General features: G+C 43.7%; 1 pseudogene across 1 annotated transcript; it reads right to left on the bottom strand.

Moving 5' to 3' along the window:
• Positions 1–272: 272 nt before the first annotated feature.
• Positions 273–16,730, bottom strand: LOC311132570 (annotated as a pseudogene). Its single transcript has 4 exons — positions 16,619–16,730; positions 3,534–3,902; positions 3,031–3,401; positions 273–355 (listed from the first exon to the last, which is right to left on the bottom strand). The product of its transcript is annotated as an uncharacterized misc_RNA (transcript).
• Between the last annotated feature and the right edge of the window lie 6,439 nt (positions 16,731–23,169).

A 23,169-nucleotide genomic window follows, 5' to 3' on the forward strand; every position in this document is an offset into this window, starting at 1 on the left:
GACCTGTTGGTTATTATTCTAAACGATTAGATAGTGTGATCAGGGGAATGGTTTCCTGTTTGAGATTGGTAACGGCTGCTACTGAAGCTGTTTTGGCATGTTCTGATATTGTGGCTATGTCTCCCCTAACAGTCCATGTGCCCCATGCTGTGCAAACAATTATTACACAGGCAAGAATGGCTCATTTGATGCCTGCGAGACTGCTAGATTATCAGAACATTCTATTGAGGATGTCTCATGTTACTCTGAAACTATGTACAATTCCCATACAGTCACTGGTCTCTCTCCACACGAGGTGCTGACTGGCCGTCCCATGCGAATGACGAATACACCCTTCGCCCAGAATAGGTTGTCCCTGCAAGGAATGGAGGAAGACATGGTTGAGTATTGTGTCACCCTTAACAGTGTTCTTAAGACTCTCTTTCCTCGAGTGAAGGTGTCATTGCCGAACTTGGCAGGTAGAGCTGAGCACTGTTTGAGCCCAGGTGATTTCGTGGTGGTCAAAGACTTCAGGAGAAAGAGTTGGAAGGACCCCCGTTGGAGAGGGCCGTACCAAGTTCTTCTGACCACCCCCACTGCGGTGAAGGTTGCTGAGAGAGATACCTGGATCCACGTGTCGCACTGCAGACAAATTCCTGATTCAGGAGAAGATGAGGCCTCGCCAGTTCCGGTGTTGCAGTGTGGCCCTCCTCTGCATTAGGACAGGAGTGCTAATAAGAACAGTAGGTTGTCCTCTTCTTGGAAACCTGACAGAGGGTGAGATAAGTCCCGAGCCAAAGGGGCCCAGAAGTAGATGATAATCGGAGAAGGAGAGCCCTGCTGGGCCCTCATAACCATGAGGACAATCTGTTCCTCTCTAGAGCAGAAATGGTTGCTAATCTTACATCTGGACAAAAATAGTGTTGGGTGTGTGGATTGGGGCCAGTTAAGGTAGGAGCAGGTTTACCACTTGTAAGAGTTCCCATAGGGGTAAATCTGATTATACAAATGGACTTACCATTCCTAGTAGAGATGCCACGTAACCCTGACCCCATGACGTTTTCTGCATTATACAACCACATAGGCCCACCGTCGTTTGCTAGGCCAGATAATACTTTACTCCCACCCATCTCAGTAGCAGGAGTGATGACAGCCCCTTGGTGTATTAGAGGAGAAGGAGGTAATCATTTGGTTGAACTAGAATGTAATTGTGCAATGTATTACAACGGGTCCAGTACCTGTAAGTTAATTGTTAACAATGCCGACACTGGGGAACCTGGTAATGTTACTGATGGAATTTCAGTCTATAATGTTCTTATCCCTTTGAGAGGAGCCCCAAATGGCACCTATTGGTTGTGTGGAAAAATGGCTTACTATAGCCTGCCCCTGAACTGGGGAGGTAGTTGTGGCTTTGTGGTGACAGGTATGAGAACCGTTCCAAACAATGATAAGAGTCCTGAGGCTCTGTTTAGAAATGACAAACCTTCTGGCTGGAATGAGGAGAGATAAGAGGTCTCTAGCTGACATCACTCACAATCAGGCACCTGCCTCCAGGTTCTTTGGTGTGTTTTTTCCGGGGTATGGAGTTGCATGTGCCCTAGATCAAATGTGTGATGCCTCTAAACACGTAGAGGAAATTGGCAATGCTACTCAAAATGCCCTGGAACAGTTAAATGACGAACTGAAAGAATTGCATAAATTAGCTCAAGGGGGCACTTTTGTCCCAGATAGGAACTCTAATGTTACCGATCTTGCCGAATACATTGCCACTATGGCTAAGAACAATTCCCCACAGCCCGAGTGGACGCTTGCAACTTGGTTGAAATCTGTTTGGAAGTTGGGGATCCCAGATTTCCCAAAGGGCTGCAGCATGTGTTTCTTGCTTAGTCTGTCTAATTGTCTAAAATGTTGTACGGCTATTTGTTCCTCCCTAGCTGGGAAAGTTTTGGCAGCCATTATGTTTAATGCTCCTCAAGAGGATGGTGAGACTGATGAGCTGCCGACACTGGATGAGCTTCCCTTTCCCCCTGTAGATAAGGACGATGAGTGAGAATTGAAGGTTGTTTTTAGTGTACAAGTTTAGAAGGCTCTAGCGGATTTGTTAAACAACAGTTTTATGTTTTGACTAGTCTCGGGGACAGTTGGTGCAGAACAGATATCACTGCAACCCGATTGTGGTAAGAACTATGTAAACATTGAGAGATTTAGTCACCTCTGAGCCTGTAGACCCCTTGTGTACGTGTGTGTATTTTAGATTGTAAAAGGGAGTTTGAAAAAAAAAAATAGGGTTTGAAAGGATGAATTGTCTGGTTTTATGTGTTGATTTCGCTTACTTTAATATGAATATTTTGATAGAACCTCCTTTGATAGAAGCTATAATCTAATGCTTGCATTAAAATTTTACGATAATTATCACAGAGTGATAAGAGGAGGGAATGTAAGGGAAATTGTACGTTTGTGTATCAAAATCAATGCTACTTCTTGTAACCAACTAGATGGGTTCATGCAGGTGACTGACAGATCGTGTATGGAGGAATCCTCACTATCACTGATCCTCAATTTGGCAGTATGCCCAGAATATTGCTATGGGAACAACCAAGGTATCTCAGTTTCAAGGTCTCAACTTGGAGAGAGAGAGAGCTTCATGAGGAATTGGTCAGTCACATGTACGAGCCACCGGTAATGATGAATTAATTATGCTAAATCATGCAAATATAACTTGTCTGTGTTCCCCTGTAGCTCAGTTGGTAGAGCATGGCGCTTGCAACGCCAGGGTTGTGTGTTCGTTTCCCACGGGGGGCCAGTATGAAAATGTATGCACTCACTAACTGTAAGTCGCTCTGGATAAGAGCGTCTGCTAAATTACTAAAAATGTAAAAATGTATAGCCGTATATAAGGCAACTGCTGAGACTGCCCCAGCTGAGCTTCTGACAGACATTCACTATCATGCATTAAGTTTGTTGGAACCTCTCCAGCTAGCTGACAAATAAAGAGTGATTCATTTAAGATTGACTTCAGGTGTCCCTGGTGTTGAATTTCCACCACAGTACCACTTAGGGTCAATGTCCAGTTGGTCCCGTTCCCAAACAGTATCTCCCGACATGAGGCCACAGCACAGTAGTAAGTCCCAGCATCAGAGAGGCTGAGGTTCCTCTTGGGGAGGTTGTAGACACAGCTCTGTGTAGGAGACCCAGCCTCAGGGCTTTTCTCACACTGATCACTCCTGTCTCCATGGTGTAAATGATTCCTGAACGGGATTCTCCTGAGCCATGTCTGAACCAATAGACCCTATGTTCTCCTGCACAGGTCTCAGTGTGTATTGTACAGTTCAGAGTCAAAGAGTCTCCTGGCTGGACTGACTCAGACACAGGCTGCTGGAGCACAGACATGCTGTTGGACTGAGTCTGAAGAGAGTGAGTAACTAAAGTAAGACTAAGTGGGTGAAAAACATGAAAAGCCATGTAATCATCACTAGCATTTGATGAAGCAGTTGTACGAACATATCAACGTACAGGGCCACACAATTTGAAATTGAAGAAAGACATTGTGTTACCTTTGACAATTAAAACAGTTCCCTCTCCAAATGTTTGCTCATAGATGGCTGTAATGGAACAATAGTATGTAGCTGAGTCCCCTGGCTCTGTCTTGGATATGGTCAAGTTATAGCTGTAGACTCCTCTCCTCACACCCAAACGTTTGGTCTCAGTAAAGTCCTTGATAAAGTTGTTGGAATAATAACTGTCTTGACCCACATAAAGAGATGATGCCATGAGGAGGGTTATCTGTCCAAAACTCTGCTTGAACCAATCAAACCTGGTCACCGACACTTTGGGACAAAAGCAAGTCAGTGTCACAGTGCCTCCCAGCTCAGTAACCATCACATGGTCTGGTTGGATTACGTTTGGTTTGGTATGAGCACAAACTGTCAAAGCAAACAAACAAAATAGATCAAAGACAAAGACATTGATAAACCATTTCTACCCATTACAGACAGAACATCCTACTTCACATATCATATTCAAACTACATACTACAAACGATTAAAAAAGGAACTCAATTAAAATGTCTTACACTTACCCAAGTTGATGTAAAACAAAAATACCTCTCTATTCATCACTGTAACATTAGTCCCTTCTGCACTGTATAGTGTGTGGGTCTGACAGTGGAACACTTTATATGCACCTTATATATGAAGGCACTTTACATGTAGCCGTCATACAGTAGGAGGGAACACTGAAACAAGAGATTGTATTGGCTGACTGCAATCTTAGAAGTGTGTTCTCTGGCTTACCATAGTTTGAGCTTCCCGGGAATGACTTTTTTAAGAAGACATTATAAAGCAAGTCAGAGTTACTGGATCAAGGCAATCAAATATTGGCTTGATACGGTTGCTTATTTTTTGAGAGAAATGAAACATTTACTGAAATGATTTCTCTTTTGATGTTTGGACAGGAAACAGTGAATGATCTCTAGTGCTGCTAATACTACCAACCCCAACCCATCCCAGCCCAAGGGTGAAAGTAATCCATAATGTAAATTTACCCACCACTGCATAAAAGCTGCATTTCTGGCTCTTGGTTTTCATCATAAGCCTCCAACATTAAACAATAATATTAGTTGTAACAGCAATAGCATTGAATAATACAGTGCATTCGGAAAGTATTCAGACCCCTTGACTTTTTCCACATTTTGTTACGTTACAGTCTTATTCTAAAATTGATTAAACTGGGGGGGGGGGGGTGAATTTACACACAACACCCCATAATGACAAAGCAAAAACAGGTTTTTAGACATTTTTGCAAGTCTATTACAAACAAATAACGGAAATATAACATTTACATAAGTATTCAGACCCTTTATTTTGTACTTTGTTGAAGCACCTTTGGCAGTGATTACAGCCTTGAGTCTTCTTGGGTATGAGGCTACAAGCTTGGCACACCTGTATTTGGGGAGTTTCTCCCATTCTTCTCTGCAGATCCTCTCAAGCTCTGTCAGGTTGGAGGGGGAGCGTCACTGCAGAGCTACTTACAGGTGTCTCCAGAGATGTTTGATCGGGTTCAAGTCCGGGCTCTGGCTGGGCAACTCAAGGATATTCAGAGACTTGTCCCGAAGCCACTCCTGCATTGTCTTGGCTGTGTGCTTAGGGTCATTGTCTTATTGGAAGGTGAACCTCTGCCCCAGTCTGAGGTCCTGAGTGCTCTGGAGCAGGTTTTCATCAAGGATCTCTCTATACTTTGCTCCATTCATCTTTCACTCGATCCTGACTAGTGTCCCAGTCCCTGCCGCTGAAAAACATCCCCACAGCATGATGCTGTCACCCCAATGCTTCACCATAGGGATGGTGCCAGGTTTCCTTCAGACGTGACGCTTGGCATTCAGGCTAAAGAGTTCAATATTGGCTTCATCAGACCAGAGAATATTGTTTCTCATGGTCTAAGAGTCTTTAGATGCCTGCCATGTCATGTGCCTTTTACTGAGTGGCTTCCGTCTGGCCACTCTACCATAAAGACCTGATTGGTGGAATGCTGCAGAGATGGTTGTCCTTCTGGAAGGTTCTCCCATCTACACAGAGGAACTCTAGAGCTCTACCAGAGTGACCATCAGGTTTTGGTCACCTCCCTGACCTAGGCCCTTCTCCCCCAATTGCTCTGTTTGGTCGTGCGGCCAGCTCTAGGAAGAGTCTTGGTGGTTCTAAACTTCTTCCATTTAAGAATGATGGAGGCCAATGTGTTCTTGGGGACCTTCAATGCTGCAGAAATGTGTTGGTACCCTTCCCCAGATCTGTGCCTTGACACAATCCTGTCTCGGAGCTCTACGGACAATTCCTTTGACCTCATGGCTTGGTTTTTTCTCTGACATTCACTGTCAACCTTGGGACCTTATATAGACAGGTGTGTGCCTTTCCAAATCATGTCCAATCAATTGAATTTACCACAGGTGGACTCCAATCAAGTTGTAGAAAGATCTCAAGGATGATCAATGGAAACAGGATGCACCTAAGCTCAATTTCGAGTCTCATAGCAAAGGTTTCTGTTTTTATTTATAATACATTTGCAGAAATGTCTAAAAACCTGTTTTCACTTCGTCATTATGGGGAATTGTGTGTAGATTGATGAGGAAAAACATTTATTTAAACCATTTTAGAATAAAGCTGTAACGCAACAAAATGTGGAAAAAGTGAAGGGGTCTGAAAACTTTTCGAAGGCACTGTATATTTGTATATGTGGTCGCAGAGATGTTCTGTAGACAGAGAATAGATATATACGGTGTGTATAAATTAATGCTTTATTATGTTAAAAACACACAGTCATATAGAAATAATTGGATTCTCTATCAGATGATTTCCTACAACCTGTAAAAAGTTATTGCTATTTAAGCCATGACAGGATCATTATATAAATCTAACATAAAGACAATGTTAAAATTACAGTTTCTTTGATGCATTATAAATTCCATACTAATGTCAGTTACTAAAAGCAGTTTTATTAGGCTAAAAATAGTAAAATGGTTCTTCTTGTTGTCTTTGTGACAGTGGTGATATCTTTCACTGCTGCTGAAGGTATCTGACCTCAGAGTACACTGCATCCTCTCTGCTGGTCTTCTCTCTTGCTCTTCTAGAGGAGGAGGAGTTCTTCTTGGGGGTGAAACTCACAGCTGCATAGTTCAACACGTCACTGTCTTGATTCTGAGGGGGGTGGAGCCATGAGAAAATACATTATGATGATAGTATGATCTACTATATAATGTTTATATTCTCCTGTGGAAGAAAACACTCTACAAAAGACAGGACTGTTCAGACTGTACACCCACTACAATGACCTGACAGTCAGTGGAACAGTGACAGGCAGAAGTTTCATGGAAAAATGAACAACAATCACAAAGATCAGAAGGCTTCTTCTAGTACAGTGATATTTTTCTTCCAAAAAAGCTTAATAACATCAAAAGCACACATAAGCTGAATACTAGCTGTAAGGAAAGTTACATATCAGTTTTAAAGAAACATTTTCTTGTAAAAACTGAAGATATACTGTATTTATACATATTGACACAATTACCTGTTTGCCATCAAACTTCGGGACATTTGTCCTCCCATCAAAGAGATTGAAATAGAAGAATGCCAGCTATTAATTTGAAGACAATCCATTTATCTTTTTAACCTCATGTAGTTAATTAACTATGTTTATATGGATATTGAATTGATATTTGCAGAATGCACATTTTATTGACATTAAACATTAGACATTATATAAAGTTTGACCTCTGCTATCTCTGTTCTGAGTCTTGCACAGTGCCCAGACCAGCAGAAGCGTCACTATCCCAGAATGATGTTGGAAACCATCAACCACAGAACAGTAGGACTCAGATCAAATGGGGAATCATGCTCTGGAACTGTGGAGAAGGTATTGGTAAATTCATATTGTATTAATTAACTCTTAGTAGTAAGATCATTAAACAGTAAAAAATTGCACCAATAAACTAATGGTGGTATAGATTTATCTTGTATGTAATATTTTTTTGTTAATTCACATGAATATATCGGTGTGGCAATTTACAGATTAAATGGGAATTACAGTGAGGGAAAAAAAGTATTTGATCCCCTGCTGATTTTGTACGTTTGCCCACTGACAAAGACATGATCAATCTATACTTTTAATGGTAGGTTTATTTGAACAGTGAGAGACAGAATAACAACAACAAAATCCAGAAAAATGCATGTCAAAAATGTTATAAATTGATTTGCATTTTAATGAGGGAAATAAGTATTTGACCCCTCTGCAAAACATGACTTAGTACTTGGTGGCAAAACCCTTGTTGGCAATCACAGAGGTCAGACCTTTCTTGTAGTTGGCCACCAGGATTGCACACATCTAAGGAGGGATTTTGTCCCACTCCTCTTTGCACATCTTCTCCAAGTCATTAAGGTTTTGAGCCTGACGTTTGGCAACTTGAACCTTCAGCTCCCTCCACAGATTTTCTATGGGATTAAGGTCTGGAGACTGGCTAGGCCACTCCAGGACCTTAATGTGCTTCTTCTTGAGCCACTCCTTTGTTGCCTTGGCCGTGTGTTTTGGGTCATTGTCATGCTGGAATACCCATCCACGACCCATTTTTAATGCCCTGGCTGAGGGAAGGAGGTTCTCACCCAAGATTTGACGGTACATGGCCCCGTCCATCGTCCCTTTGATGCGGTGAAGTTGTCCTGTCCCCTTAGCAGAAAAACACCACCAGAGCATAATGTTTCCACCTCCATGTTTGATGGTGGGGATGGTGTTCTTGGGGTCATAGGCAGCATTCCTCCTCCTCCAAACACGGCGAGTTAAGTTGATGCCAAAGAGCTCGATTTTGGTCTCATCTGACCACAACACTTTCACCCAGTTATCCTCTGAATCATTCAGATGTTCATTGGTAAACTTCAGACGGGCCTGTATATGTGCTTTCTTGAGCAAGGGGACCATACGGGCGCTGCAGGATTTCAGTCCTTCACGGCGTAGTGTGTTACCAATTGTTTTCTTGGTGACTATGGTCCCAGCTGCCTTGAGATCATTGACAAGATCCTCCCGTGTAGTTCTGGGCTGATTCCTCACCGTTCTCATGATCATTTTAACTCCACAAGGTGAGATCTTGCATGGAGCCCCAGGCCGAGGGAGATTGACAGTTATTTTGTGTTTCTTCCATTTGCGAATAATCGCACCAACTGTTGTCACCTTCTCACCAAGCTGCTTGCCGATGGTCTTGTAGCCCATTCCAGCCTTGTGTAGGTCTACAATCTTGTCCCTGACATCCTTGGAGAGCTCTTTGGTCTTGGCCATGTTGGAGAGTTTGGAATCTGATTGATTGATTGCTTCTGTGGACAGGTGTCTTTTATACAGGTAACAAGCTGAGATTAGGAGCACTCCCTTTAAGAGTGTGCTCCTAATCTCAGCTTGTTACCTGTATAAAATACACCTGGGAGCCAGAAATCTTTCTGATTGAGAGGGGGTCAAATACTTATTTCCCTCATTAAAATGCAAATCAATTTCTAACATTTTTGACATGCGTTTTTCTGGATTTTTTTGTTGTTATTCTGTCTCTCACTGTTTAAATAAACCTACCATTAAAATTATAGACTGATCATTTCTTTGTCAGTGGGCAAACGTACAAAGTCAGCAGGGGATCAAATACTTTTTTCCCTCACTGTATATATATGTATGTATGTGTGTGTACATATATACACTGCTCAAAAAAATAAAGGGAACACTAAAATAACACATCCTAGATCTGAATGAATGAAATAATCTTATGAAATACTTTTTTCTTTACATAGTTGAATGTGCTGACAACAAAATCACACAAAAATTATCAATGGAAATCAAATGTATCAACCCATGGAGGTCTGGATGTCACGGTCGTCTATGTCGTCTAAGTATGACCAAGGCGCAGCGTGTCCAAGAAACATGACTTTATTAATTAAACGTTATCGAACTACAAAACAAAAGACGACTCAATGAAGTCCACGGTACACTGACCGAAACGGAACAAAAACCCACAACTCCCACAGGAAAACATACAGATTAAATATGGCTCCCAATCAGAGATAACGAGCCGACAGCTGACACTCGTTACCTCCGATTGGGAGTCATAGACCAAACCTAGAAATGAACCCAACCGAAATGCAAACATAGAAATACACCCAAATACCCAACATAACCAAACCAAAACCCAACAAAACAAAATACACCCTGGTTCAAATACAAAAGTCCCGGAGCCAGAGTGTCACAGTACCCCCCCCTAAAGGTGCGAACTCCGGGCGCACCAGCATACAGTCTAGGGGAGGGTCTGGGTGGGCGTCTGTCCACGGTGGCGGTTCTGGCCCTGGTCGTGGTCCCCACCCCACCTTAGTCACTATCCGCTTCCGTAGCCTCCTCCACATGACCACCCCCCAACTAAACCCCACTGGATTAAGGGGCGGCACCGGACTAAAGGGCAGCACCGGACTAAGGGGCAGCACCGGACTAAGGGACAGCACCGGACTCAATGGCGGATCCTGGCTGGCTGGCTCTGGCGGATCCTGGCTGGACGGCTCTGGCGGATCCTGGCTGGACGGCTCATGGCTGGCTGAAGGATCTGGCTGCTCATGGCTGGCTGACGGATCTGGCTGCTCATGGCTGGCTGACGGATCTGGCTGCTCATGGCTGGCCAACGGATCTGGCTGCTCATGGCTGGCCGACGGATCTGGCTGCTCATGGCTGGCTGAAGGATCTGGCTGCTCATGGCTGGCTGACGGATCTGGCTGCTCATGGCCGGCTGACGGATCTGGCTGCTCATGGCTGGCGGAAGGCTCTGGCTGATCCTGTCTGGCGGAAGGCTCTGGCTGATCCTGTCTGGCGGAAGGCTCTAGCGGCTCCGGTCTGGCGGACGGCTCTGAAGGCTCATGGCAGACGGGCGGCTTTGCAGGCTCAGTCCAGACGGCCAGTTCAAGCGCCTTTGGGCAGACGGGCAGTTCAGGCCCCGTTGGGCAGACGGCAGACTCTGGCCGTCTGAGGCGCACCGTAGGCCTGGTGCGTGGTGCCGGAACTGGAGGTACCGGGCTGAGGACACGCCTCTCAGGGCTAGTGCGGGGAGAAGCAACAGGGCATGCTGGACCCTGGGAACGCACATAAAGCCTAGTGCGGGGAGAAGGAACAGGGCATGCTGGACCCTGGGGACGCACATAAGGCCTAGTGCGGAGAGCAGCAACAGGACGCACAGGACTCGGGGAACACACAGGAGGCTTGGTGCGTGGTGTAGGCACTGGTGGTACTGGGCTGGAGCGGGGAGGTGGCGCCGGAAATACCGGAACGTGCAGGCTTACTGGCCCCCTTGAGCACTGAGCCTGCCCAACCTTACCCGGGTTGATGCTCCCCGTCGCCCGACCAGTACGGGGAGGTGGAATAACCCGCACCGGCCTATGTGGGCGAACCGGGAACACCATGCGTAAGGCTGGTGCCATGTACGCCGGCCCGAGAAGACGCACTGGTAGCCGGATGCGTTGGGCCGGCTTCATGACATCTGGCTCAACGCTCACTCTAACCCGGCCGATACGTGGAGCTGGAATGTACCGAACCGGGCTATGCCTGCGTACAGGAGACACCATGCGCTCTACTGCGTAACACGGTGTCTGCCCGTACTCTCGCTCTCCACGGTAAGTCCAGGGAGTAGGCGCAGGTCTCCTACCTGACTTCGCCACACTCCCTTTAAGCCCCCCCCCAAGACATTTTTGGGTAGTACCCACGGGCTTCCAGCCTTGACTCCGTGCTGCCTCCTCATACCGCCTCCTCTCGGCTTTAGCTGCCTCCAGCTCTTCACGAGGGCGGCGATATTCTCCCGGTTGTGCCCAAGGACCCTTTCCAGCCAGTATCTCCCCCCATGTCCATGAATCCTTTGGAGCTGGGTCCTGTTGCTGCTTGACACGCTGCTTGGTCCTATTATGGTGGGTTTTTCTGTCACGGTCGTCTATGTCGTCTAAGTATGACCAAGGCGCAGCGTGTCCAAGAAACATGACTTTATTAATTAAACGTTATTGAACTACAAAACAAAAGACGACTCAATGAAGTCCACGGTACACTGACCGAAACGAAACAAAAACCCACAACTCCCACAGGAAAACATACAGATTAAATATGGCTCCCAATCAGAGATAACGAGCCGACAGCTGACACTCGTTACCTCCGATTGGGAGTCATAGACCAAACCTAGAAATGAACCCAACCGAAATGCAAACATAGAAATACACCCAAATACCCAACATAACCAAACCAAAACCCAACAAAACAAAATACACCCTGGCTCAAATACAAAAGTCCCGGAGCCAGAGTGTCACACTGGATTTGGAGTCAACCTCAAAATTAAAGTGGAAAACCACACTACAGGCTGATCCAACTTTGATGTAATGTCCTTAAAACAAGTCAAAACTCAGTAGTGTGTGTGGCCTCCACGTGCCTGTATGACCTCCCTACAACGCCTGGGCATGCTCCTGATGAGGTGGCGGATGGTCTCCTGAGGGATATCCTCCCAGACCTGGACTAAAGCATCCGCCAACTCCTGGACAGTCTGTGGTGCAATGTGGCGTTGGTGGATGGAGCGAGACATGATGTCCCAGATGTGCTCAATTGGATTCAGGTCTGGGGAACGGGCGGGCCAGTCCATAGCATCAATGCCTTCCTCTTGCAGGAACTGCTGACACACTCCAGCCACATGAGGTCTAGCATTGTCTTGCATTAGGAGGAACCCAGGGCCAACCGCACCAGCATATGGTCTCACAAGGGGTCTGAGGATCTCATCTCGTTACCTAATGGCAGTCAGGCTACCTCTGGCGAGCACATGGAGGGCTGTGTGGCCCCCCAAAGAAATGCCACCCAACACCATTACTGACCCACCGCCAAACCGGTCATGCTGGAGGATGTTGCAGGCAGCAGAACGTTCTCCACGGCATCTCCAGACTCTGTCACGTCTGTCACGTGCTCAGTGTGAACCTGCTTTCATCTGTGAAGAGCACAGGGGGCCAGTGGCGAATTTGCCAATCTTGGTGTTCTCTGGCAAATGCCAAACGTCCTGCATGGTGTTGGGCTGTAAGCACAACCCCCACCTGTGGACGTCGGGCCCTCATACCACCCTCATGGAGTCTGTTTCTGACCATTTGAGCAGACACATGCACATTTGTGGCCTGCTGGAGGTCATTTTGCAGGGCTCTGGCAGTGCTCCTCCTGCTCCTCCTTGCACAAAGGCGGAGGTAGCAGTCCTGCTGCTGGGTTGTTGCCCTCCTACGGCCTTCTCCACGTCTCCTGATGTACTGGCCTGTCTCCTGGTAGTGCCTCCATGCTCTGGACACTACGCTGACAGACACAGCAAACCTTCTTGCCACAGCTCGCATTGATGTGCCATCCTGGATGAGCTGCACTACCTGAGCCACTTGTGTGGGTTGTAGACTCCGTCTCATGCTACCACTAGAGTGAAAGCACCGCCAGCATTCAAAAGTGACCAAAACTTCAGCCAGGAAGCATAGGAACTGAGAAGTGGTCTGTGGTCACCACCTGCAAAACCTTTATTGGGGGTGTCTTGCTAATTGCCTATAATTTCCACCTGTTGTCTATTCCATTTGCACAACAGCATGTGAAATGTATTGTCAATCAGTGTTGCTTCCTAAGTGGACAGTTTGATTTCACAGAAGTGTGATTGACTTGGAGTTACATTGTGTTGTTTAAGTGTTCCCTTTATTTTTTTGAGCAGTGTATATATATACAGTGGGGAGAACAAGTATTTGATACACTGCCGATTTTGCAGGTTTTCCTACTTACAAAGCATGTAGAGGTCTGTAATTTTTATCATAGGTATACTTCAACTGTGAGAGACGGAATCTAAAACAAAAATCCAGAAAATCACATTGTATGATTTTTAAGTAATTCATTTGCATTTTATTGCATGACTTAAAAATTTGATCACCTACCAACCAGTAAGAATTCCGGCTCTCACAGACCTGTTAGTTTTTCTTTAAGAAGCCCTCCTGTTCTCCACTCATTACCTGTATTAACTGCACCTGTTTGAACTCGTTACCTGTATAAAAGACACCTGTCCACACACTCAATCAAACAGACTCCAACCTCTCCACAATGGCCAAGACCAGAGAGCTGTGTAAGGACATCAGGGATAAAATTGTAGACCTGCACAAGGCTGGGATGGGCTACAGGACAAAAGGCAAGCAGCTTGGTGAGAAGGCAACAACTGTTGGCGCAATTATTAGAAAATGGAAGAAGTTCAAGATGACGGTCAGTCACCCTCGGTCTGGGGCTCCATGCAAGATCTCACCACTTGGGGCATCAATGATCATGAGGAAGGTGAGGGATCAGCCCAGAACTACACGGCAGGACCTGGTCAATGACCTGAAGAGAGCTGGGACCACAGTCTCAAAGAAAACCATTAGTAACACACTACGCCATCATGGATTAAAATCCTGCAGCGCACGCAAGGTCCCCCTGCTCAAGCCAACGCATGTCCAGGCCCGTCTGAAGTTTGCCAATGACCATCTGGATGATCCAGAGGAGGAATGGGAGAAGGTCATGTGGTCTGATGAGACAAAAATAGAGCTTTTTGGTCTAAACTCCACTCGCCGTGTTTGGAGGAAGAAGAAGGATGAGTACAACCCCAAGAACACCATCCCAACCATGAAGCATGGAGGTGGAAACATCATTCTTTGGGGATGCTTTTCTGCAAAGGGGACTGGACGACTGCACCATATTGAGGGGAGGATGGATGGGGCCATGTATTGCGAGATCTTGGCCAACAACCTCCTTCCCTCAGTAAGAGCATTGAAGATGGGTCGTGGCTGGGTCTTCCAGCATGACAACGACCCGAAACACACAGCCAGGGCAACTAAGGAGTGGCTCCGTAAGAAGCATCTCAAGGTCCTGGAGTGGCCTAGCCAGTCTCCAGACCTGAACCCAATAGAAAATATTTGGAGGAAGCTGAAAGTCCGTATTGCCAAGCGACAGCCCCGAAACCTGAAGGATCTGGAGAAGGTCTGTATGGAGGAGTGGGCCAAAATCCCTGCTGCAGTGTGTGCAAACCTGGTCAAGACCTACAGGAAACGTATTATCTCTGTAATTGCAAACAAAGGTTTCTGTACCAAATATTAAGTTCTGCTTTTCTGATATATCAAATACTTATGTCATGCAATAAAATGCAAATTAATTACTTAAAAATCATACAATGTGATTTTCTGGATTTTTGTTTTAGATTCCGTCTCTCACAGTTGAAGTGTACCTATGATAAAAATTACAGACCTCGACATGCTTTGTAAGTAGGAAAACCTGCAAAATTGGCAGTGTATCAAATACTTGTTCTCCCCACTGTATATATATATTTGTGTTGGGTGGAGTAATAAAACCCCTAATACGTATTCCTGCGCCTGTCTTCTAATCATTATACAACGTGACATCCATAATGTAAATGTATACACCACTGCATAAAAGCTGCATTTCTGGCTCTTGGCTTTCATCACAAGCCTCCATCATTAAACACTAATATTAGTTGTAACCGCAATAGCATTGAATAATATATGTTTTTGTTGGCCTAATTTCAAACCTTTATTTGTTTCCAATACCTTCTTTTTGTTGAAGGAAGTTGAAAAAAAACGATTGAGATGACACCATCTTTATCTGCACTTTTTCCTCTTCCTGAATGCTATGAGTTCTTAAATGTTTTCAACTCGAGACCCAAATGAGAAATTGACTGTCCTCCCGTGACCCAAATCGACCTCCAATGACCCGAAGTAAGAATAAATAGTTTGTGATTACAGATGTATTCTCATAACTCAGGACACATAGTTTAAGAAACCCAACACAGTTCAGGGTTTGGAAAATGCTTTTAGCTTGTTTGTATTCTTGACATACTTTGCACATCTAACTGAGTGGCAGGGGTCTGGTGTTTACCGTCCAGATGAACAAATGAAGAGACGTGTGCAAAGAGCCCCCCCCACCCCACCCCCCACGCCCTCAAATCACCCAGGCATTTACTCTTACACACAAATATTTTGCCAATTCTATCTGACGGCAGGTGGACTGAAAATCGGGCGAGAGAGAGAGAGAGCATAAGGGACATTTCATCCCCCAGTGTTAGTCTATGAGAGACCCAGTGATGTTCACCTCAGCAGGTCTCACTCTACACTGAGCTGCACCTTCCTATCACTCACACCACAGGAAGTGAGCAATACCCTCACTCGCTCCTCCTCTACCTCAGACCCCAAACATATTCACCTTATAAGGTGATTTTCAGAATAGGGGGCTATGATCAGTGCAAAGCCAAGACAGGAAATACTCATTGACAAACACAATCATGACAAAGGCAATTTTGTTTTTAACTCTTTATTTGTCTTTATAAGTGATCAATACAATTGTCTACTGCTGGGTACTTTGCCCCTCAGGGTCACCCTATAAAAAAATCACTAAAACACACAACAGAGATCTAAGTTAAGAGAGGCCAAAAGAGGCAAATACTCCTCTGCAGCCAGTAAACAGTTGTGTTTTGACTTCTAAATCCTCCTCTCTAACCTCACCCTGTACCATTGAGCTGTGTGGCCTAACTGTGTTGGAGAGCGCTACAGAGATTTCAAAACATTTTATTTAACTACACATTCAATTTAGAAATATTTAAACGTGTATTCAAAGATATGGCAAACCAATCTTCCTCATCTTCCATCCTCCTCCTCTTTGTCATCTTGTAGCAGCATACACTACATGGGGGTCCAGCTCCTTCTCTCTTCTCCTCTCCATCTTCCTCCTCTTGGAGGTGAAATTCAGGGCGGAATAATTCAATGCATCTGGATCTTGATTCTGTAGATTTGCAAACATCATGACATAGACTACAGTTGTAATTTTCAGTGTTTCTGAATTGCTTATAATTAAGTATTTAACCATGCAGTATTTACCTGATCATTTTGTGGTTGTCTTTGAGAATCAGGTCCTGAATATGATATAAAAGAGAGATGAGAGAACAGATTAATGGATAATTCCATTCTAGTGTACACACTGACTCTTCTGATCATCATTGTACAGTATGTCACAGGAAAAACATCCACATTTGAAGTGTAGTTCACAGGACCCATATTATCGTGAAATGGGCTCCTACCTGTGTTGTGTGTTTTTGCCTCTCGTATGATCTTGAGGACCAGGATGAGGATGACTATCAGTAGAACAGCAGTCACAACACCCAGGATCACAACCAGGGGAAGGAGGTACATGGTTCCATCATCATCCTCTCCTACTAGACTGATAGTTCCATTACAATGTCCTATTAGATTACATTTTATTAAATCATTTGGTGGCCCTTTATTGACAGACCTCAACATTATGTGTTTTTAATAATAATAATAATAATAATATGCCATTTAGCAGACGCTTTTATCCAAAGCGACTTACAGTCATGCGTGCATAAATTTTTTTTTTTGTGTATGGGTGGTCCCGGGGATCGAACCCACTACCTTAGCGTTACAAGCGCCGTGCTCTACCAGCTGAGCTACATTTAAAAAATAATAATCTACATGACAATGAAAAAAGAAACTCACGCTCTATAGATGACTCCTGTATTTCCTCACCTCCGTTGTGCCCTATAACATTGAGATTAGTAAGAATAGATAAGTATTTTTTCTCAAAATTAGAATGATAATCAATATGTCCATCAATGGTTTGCCTTTCTTTCACGATAACTCCTGATTAGGTTGATAAACATTTTCAAATGTATCAAAAGCCAGATAAATAGTTGAAAACGTACCTTGAATTTTTAGAACTGTTGCGTTGACAAAGAACATGTGGCTATGTGGATACAATCCACAGAAATACAGGCCACAGTCAGCTATTTCCACTTTTGTGATTTTGAGAAAGATAGTGGTGTTGTTGCTGAACATTTCCAAATGGCTCCAGTGAAAACCATTGTGGAGATGAGGTGTTGAATTAAAGCCGTACATAGACGAGATACACACAGGCTCTGATCCGTTGACTTGCTTGAACCATGCTGTGTGTCCCACAACCGTTGTAACATTGGAGCACTGCAAGATGATGGTTTCCCCAGTACGGACCTCTACAGTCTGAGACTGAGAAACCAAAACAGAGTCCAAACCTGAAACACAGAGAACAAAGTCCTAAGTTAATGACTATCGTCATGGATATCACATGTACATGTTAGAAATCAGGAAAAAGTGCTGCACTGAACATTCTGGTTATACTTGACGGATGCAGTCAATCTTGTTAGATTTAACAGTAAGTAGCCTACTTACTCAATCCATAGAGCAGTAGAGCTGGTAGGAAGGTTCTGGCCATTCTGTGTGTAGATCTATTCTGCTCTGTCTGTTTGTGAATCAGACCTCTTTATTCACTCTGAGATCACAGTGAGATCAAAGGGGATTTGATTGGTAGTGGGCGTGGTATTTGGTATTGGACAGCAATGTCTATTTACAGGAAGTAAAATTGACACAGACGTTTTATATGGAGTGTAAAAACAGAAATGTTGCATATTTGTGTTCAATCAAAATTGCGATAGGTGTTTGGGTTCGGTTGGGTAAATATAGGTCAGCGTTTCTCAAACTAAAGGTTGCGACCCCATGTAGTCTCTGTCCCCTGATAAAAAAATTGTGTCACAAGAAAAAATCGGAGATAAGATGTACAAAATCTCTTTTGGTTCATAGAACCGGGTTACGTCAGTAACCAGTGGCGGCTCCTGAAAAAATTCTCAGAGGGGGCAATTTTTCTGATGATTTAGGTGACCTACACACATTTTAAAAAAGATATGTCCAGCAACAACATGAAGACAGGGGCAGCATATAAGTCAATACCAGAAGCATTTATTGACTGATCTCAAAAGTGTTGGCTTACAAAAGCAAAATAAGTTATCACAGTAAAAATAATCAAGGGTGTTCTTTCACATTCCTCAACACTGCATAAACAATATGCATTTCCATAAAACACCTCATCTAATTGTGCCACAAAGTTGACAAGTCCAAGAAAAATACCATAGTTGGTGGAGCCCTCAGTATGACTAAAGCGCGTAAGTGCAAGCCCTCCCGGAACCCATAGAGATTGTATTGAAAGCTCTGATATTTCAAAAAAAAATATTTTACATGAGAGTCTATGAGAGACTTCTGGGGCGATTTTCAACCTGACTGAAATCGCCCCAAAAGGGGCGGGGCCATTTGAAGCACGACTTTAGCCTGATTGGACATTTAGTGGCAGATCAGACGTCTAGATTAGAACACTGATAACTACTGTTGCCGTGATATAATTGATTAGAAAAAAAATCCCTTCCTTTTCCAGTTTGGCAGTGCGTCGCCCATATCGCCCTAATGAACACACCGCCCCTGTCAGTAACCTCCGGTAGCCGCGAGTTGCGGTTGTAATAAACAGAGCTGTTTCTGTTTTCTTCCTACAAATGCGTCTCTATCTTTTGAACGGTTTAAGTTAAAGCATATTCTGACCCCATCCCTGAAAGATAAGACTCTTAGGAACACATATGTGTCTTCTGTTTCCCTCTACACTGCCCACAAGCACTCAGGACTCATTAGAACAGAGAGGACAAGACCAGGCACTAAATACTATTGGGAAGGAAAAACACATACTGTAATCAATTATGATATTATTTTCTACACAGAAGATCATACAACTTTATTGCCTGGTGATCTTCTGAACTTCCCAATACCTTTCTGGTGCATTTCAGTCACTTCAAACCATACTTCCTTCAGAGTTAAATACTGTCAAAAGTACTGTTAGACTGATTTGTACTAGACCAATTAGAAAGTAAACATTGGCCATTGATTATGTCACTCTTTTTATATGGTGGGGTCTCGAAAAATGTTGGATATCAAAATTGGGTCGCAGGCCAAATAATTTTGGGAACAACTGATATAGGTGTTTGGGTTTGGTGGGTTCATATAGGTGTTTGGGTTAGGTGGGGTTCATAGGTGACCACAAGGCTTCACCCTATCAGGGTTAGTGCTGGTAAGGCTTTATTTGTATAGTCCCCTACATATGGATTATACATGTTCAAAATAACTGTCCACTAGCCTTAATCCTAACCCTTAAACCCAACCCCAGCCCTAACCCTTAACCCCAGCCCTAGCCTAACTCTAACCCTATCCCTAACAGTAACCCTAGCGTAACCCTAACTAGCCTGACTAGATACAGCTTCAAAGGTAGACAAGTATTTTTTTTTGCGAGAAGGGGGGTAGCTGCAGTCCAATATGGTATCTGGAAAATGGCCGAGTGGGTGTGTCGAAAGGAAAGTAGTGGGTGTGTGGAAAGGAGTTGGTGTGTCGAAATCTCTCTGCTATAGGTTAGACTGTTTTGATTGAGCGGTGTGTTTTCTTCTTCAGTTTCTTACCACGCAACTACGATACATTGAGCTCCATACCATGAGATTTTGGACGTCTGTTTTGAAGCCAGAGCATGACTCTGAGTCGTATTTCACTGTTAGTTTTACACAAATAATTGTACATTTTGAGTTATAAAACTGACTATTGTTTATTTGTTATTATAAATACTGATGATGGGTGTACTGTTGCTTAATGTGTTGTATGTGTGTGCTTACTGTGACTGTCACCCTCATATTGGCTACTACAGTAGGTAGCTACTTCTCACGCCGTTGCCGGACATTAGTGCTTGGCAAACGGGAGCAAAGGGCAGTGTGTCCCGGTGTTGTTGCTGTTCATGGTCTCCCCATTGAGTAGTAGATTGTATGTATGTATCAAGGTGACATCTAGATGGTTATCAATATGAGTTATTGTGTATGCTGCTATCCTACTTGAAATAAAATAACGTGATGGTAAAACATGACCACGTTAGCTACCGCTGGCGACACGACCATGATATAGCTCCTCAGTAAGAAGCACGTCGATACAACAGCGGTGCACTGGTCACCGGCTTATCGTCTAGTCATTCAGCCAAATCAGCCACGCAAAACGGTCTTGAGTGGGAACAAATCTGCCCAATTAGCTGATTCGCTTTCCATACACCCACTCCTTTCGACACACCCACTCTCCCATACTCCGGTCGCCATATTGGGCTGCAGCTACCCATACTTGTTTTTATCTCATGATCATAGCATGCAGATCTGTCTGGGTGTCAGAGATACTAACCAAGGGGTTCCCAAACTTTTTTGCCCGTGACCATATTTTGATATCAAACATCTTTTGCGACCCAACCATGTACAGAAAGTTATGTAATCAAAGACCAATGTTTACATTTATAAATTGGAGCTATGACAGTCTATTACAAATCAGTCTAACAGTACTTTTGAGTGTTTTTAAATCTGAAGGAAGTATGGTTTGAAGTGACTGAAATGCATCAGAAAGGTATTGGGAATTTCAGATGATCACCGGGCAATAATTGTGTACGATATTCTGTGTAGAAAAGATCATCATCATTGATTATGTTATTTTTCCCCCAGTCTGATTTAGTGCCTGGTCTGACAGACAGAACGACTAGTATACACCAGTGGCAGTCGGGGCTGTTTTTTAATGAACATGGCCTTATTTCTATTGGATGACTGTCACTCATATTTCATTCACCCAGCTCAATTTAACACTGATAGGTTTAGGTTAATACATGATACTAAAATGTTCCCTGTACCCATCATGAGGTTGCTACAACCTAGCCTATGAATGAAAGTTTGCAACGTAGGTGTACAGGTCAAGAGAACTTTGAGTAATCAAGGTGCCAGACAGTAACACATTCAATATCACCTTGCACACTCTTGCCTGCATCTAGCTGATCAAGGGTGTAATCATTAGTCCAACAGTTGCAAACGAGAGTTTATATTGGCTCCTTCTCCAAACTCCACCTTCTTGCCATAAGAGACCCAGCATCAGAGCTCTTCTCACACTGATCATGCCTGTCTCCATTGATGTAAATGATTCCTGGACGGGATTCTCCTGAGCCGTGTCTGAACCAATAGACACTGTGTTCTCCTGCACAGGTCTCAGTGTGTATTGTACAGTTCAGAGTCACAGAGTCTCCTGGCTGGACTGACTCAGACACAGGCTGCTGGAGCACTGACATGTTTCTGGACCCTGATCCTGACAAGAAGGTTTATAAGTCAGTAAATCTATTCCGTATGTTGTGTCCCAACTTAATATTTTTGAAATCATTCTCATTTCTGATTATGCAAATACAGCATAATTAAGCCATTGTATCCAAAACGTAATGTGGAAAAAGCCCTCAACATTATAGTTGCAGAATATTAGTTACTATTTCCTTTCATTGTAAATTAAGATGTTGTACCTTTCACAATCAGAATGGCTCCTTCTCCAAACTCCACCTGGTTGGCATAAGAGTTCCCACAGTAATATGTGGCTGAATCAGAGTGCTGCATGTCTGATATCTATAGGTGATTCATTCCTTCACCGCTTTGCACTGAGAAGCGAGTGTTACCCTTAAATTCATGGTAAAATGTTGCATTCTTGTTATACTTGTAAAATACTGATAAGATTTGGGGATTGTCACCCAATGTTTGCTTGTACCACATAAAGTACAGTGCCAGGTTGCCTTTATAGATGCAGTGCAAAGTCACTGTCTCTCCAACATTGGCTGTAACAAGATGAATTTCAGAGGATTGTGCAGCAGCTAGAATACAGACAGAGACATCATCCATCACTTACACAAGTCCTTTATATACAAAAAAATATAAATCTATGAATTGCATCAATAATGTACCTGAGTGTACATCCCTTAAGCAGAGAAATATAAAAGTTGGACATACCCATCTCTACAAGAAGTGCCAGTAACAGACTCAGTGTGATCATCTTTGAAGATGTCCTCTTCACAACCTGTGTCTTGAGTGGAAACAGTCCTCCATGTAGACAACACTTCAACTATTTGGCTCCTGGACGCTTCATTTTTGTTAACACCTTCTTCAGCCCACCATGGTCTTCGTAACTGAAAATCACTCATATAATCCATGCAAAGTGAACCAATGCTTACTGTATAGGCTATTTTGTAGAAGGTGGGTGAAGCATACACACTTTGTGGTGTCTAGATGATAATTAATTTTTGTTAACATTGTATAGTTTGATATTTAGGCACCAGCTGAATCAAAGATGTCCAATACTGAGGCAGTGTGTAAAGAGAATATGTGAATGTCCTTCATTAAAGTGGGTTGAAAGTTTAATGTCATCTGGCAAGTATGCAGTACATTTTCAAGTATACATTACACATACATGCCACTGTATGCTCTTGGTATCAAACTTGTGTGCCTTCAATAGATTTATCCCTACCCCATGCAACAGTTACAGACAGTACTCCTGATGACCTATATGTGGGGTGAACAGGGGTGGAGCATTACTGTGAGGATATGTGGGGGAAACACCTACAGAATGAAAGTCAGTTTTATCCCTGTCAGTCATTTACTAACTCAAGTGTAGGCTACTAGTTGAGCGTTTAGTAGGGGTGTACCTCGTGGGGCAGGCCTCTTGGCTGTAGCCTAGCATACATTGATACAAGTTCTACTTTAAACTCTGTAAACAAATGATTGTAGTTTGAATTAATTAAACCTATTGTCTTGTAAGTGACAAGATACAGGCTACATGGCATACAGTATATAAGTGGACTGTGTTGCAAATTGTCATGGTTGTGAACAACAATGAAAGAATGAGAGAAAACAGAGTGACACCACATAGACATCCTGCTGAAAACCAC

The sequence above is a fragment of the Coregonus lavaretus genome (assembly GCF_964263955.1).
Source record: "Coregonus lavaretus genome assembly, chromosome: 7".
NCBI classification, from domain to species: domain Eukaryota; kingdom Metazoa; phylum Chordata; class Actinopteri; order Salmoniformes; family Salmonidae; genus Coregonus; species Coregonus lavaretus.